The sequence below is a fragment of the Apodemus sylvaticus genome, chromosome 3, assembly GCF_947179515.1.
Source record: "Apodemus sylvaticus chromosome 3, mApoSyl1.1, whole genome shotgun sequence".
Classification (NCBI taxonomy): domain Eukaryota; kingdom Metazoa; phylum Chordata; class Mammalia; order Rodentia; family Muridae; genus Apodemus; species Apodemus sylvaticus.
Genome location: NC_067474.1, coordinates 85,887,516 through 85,889,532, shown reverse-complemented (window position 1 = coordinate 85,889,532; position 2,017 = coordinate 85,887,516). Strand labels below are relative to the sequence as shown.

At 38.4% G+C, this 2,017-nt stretch overlaps 1 non-coding gene across 1 annotated transcript; it reads right to left on the bottom strand.

The window, feature by feature from the left end:
- Positions 1-1,142: 1,142 nt before the first annotated feature.
- Positions 1,143-1,249, bottom strand: LOC127682026 (U6 spliceosomal RNA). The gene has a single exon (XR_007977328.1). It is a non-coding gene; the product is annotated as a U6 spliceosomal RNA (small nuclear RNA).
- Between the last annotated feature and the right edge of the window lie 768 nt (positions 1,250-2,017).

Here is a 2,017-nt window from a genome sequence, read left to right as displayed (position 1 = left end):
TTGTTGAAAAGGCTAAAAGATCAAGTGACCATAGGTGTGTGGATTCATTTCTGGATCTTCAATTCTATTCCATCGGTCAACTTGTCTGTCACTGTGCCAATACCATGCAGTTTTTAACACTATTGCTCTGTAATATTGCTTGAAATCAGGGACACTGATTCCCCCAGAATTTCTTTTGTTGTTGAGAATAGTTTTAGCTATCCTGGGTTTCTTGTTATTCCAGATGAATTTGATAATTGCTTTTTTCTAACTCTATGAAGAACTGAGTTGAGATTTTGATGGGGATTGCATTGAATCTGTAGATGCTTTTGGCAAGATGGCCATTTTAACTATATTAATCCTGCCAATCCACGAGCATGGCAGATTTTTCCATTTTCTGAGGTCTTCTTCGATTTCCTTCTTCAGAGACCTGAAGTTCTTGTCATATAGATCTTTCACTTGTTTGGTTAGAGTCACACCAAGATACTTTATATTGTTTGTGGCTATTTTGAAGGGTGTCATTTCCCTAACTTCTTTCTCAGCCTGCTTATCCTTTGAGTATAGGAAGGCAACTGATTTGATTGAGTTGATTCTATAACCAGCCACTTTGCTGAAGTTGCTGAAGTTGTTTATCAGCTGTAGGAGTTCTCTGGTGGAGGTTTTTGGGTCACTTAAGTAGACTATCATGTCATCTGCAAATAGTGATAATTTGACTTCTTCCTTTTCAATTTGTATCCCCTTGACCTTCTTATATTGTCTAATTGCTCTAGCTAGAACTTCAAGTACTATATTGAAAAGATATGAAGAGAGAGGACAGCCTTGTCTAGTCCCTGATTTTAGTGGGATTGCTTCAAGTTTCTTTCCATTTAGTTTGATGTTGGCTACCGGTTTGCTGTATATTGCTTTAACGGTGTTTAGGTATGGGTCTTGAATTCCTGTTCTTTCCAGTACTTGTAGCATGAAAGGATGCTGGATTTTGTCAAATGCTTTTTCTGCATCTAATGAGATGATCATATGGTTTTTATTTATGTAGTGGATAGCATTGATGGATTTCCTTATATTGAACCATCCCTGCATCCCTGGGATGAAGCCTACTTGATCATGGTAGATGATCGTTTTGATGTGTTCTTGGATTCGGTTGGCAAGAATTTTATTAAGTATTAAAAAATATGGAACACTTCACAAATTTGTGTGTCATTCTTGTGCAGGGGCCATGCTAATCTTCTCTGTATCGTTCCAATTTTAGCATATGTGCTGCTGAAGCAAGCACTGTACCCCATTTTTTAGGAGGGTTGTTTGGTTTTCTGGAGTCTAACTTCTTGAGTTCTTTATATATATTGGATATTACAGTATAAAGTGCCTTGAGGTGACTCTTACCAAGCATGTGAAAGATCTGTATGACAAGAACCTCAAGACTCTGAAGAAGGAAATGGAAGAAGACCTCAAAAACAAATGAGAAAACCTCCCATGCTCATGGATCGGCAGGATCAATATAGTTAAAATGGCCATTTTCCCAAAAGCAATATACAGATTCAATGCAATACCCATCAAAATCCCAACTCAATTCTTCACAGAGTTAGAAAGATCAATTCTCAAATTCATCTGGAATAACAAAAAACCCAGGATAGCTAAAACTATTCTCAGCAACAAAAGAAATTCTGGGGGAATCAGTATCCCTGACCTCAAGCAATACTACAGAGCAATAGTGTTAAGAACTGCATGGTATTGGTACAGTGACAGGCAGGAAGATCAATGGAACAGGATTGAAGATCCAGAAATGAACCCACACATCTATGGCCACTTGATCCTCAACAAAGGGGCTGAAAACATTCAATGGAAAAAAGATAGCCTTTTCAACAAATGGTGCTGGTTCAACTGGAGGGCAGCTTGCAGAAGAATGAGAATTGATCCATCCTTGTCTCCTTGTTCTAAGCTCAAATCCAAATGGATCAAGGACCTCCACATAAAGCCAGACACTCTGAAGCTAATAGAAAAGAAACTGGGGAAGACCCTTGAGGACATTGGTACAGGGAGAAAG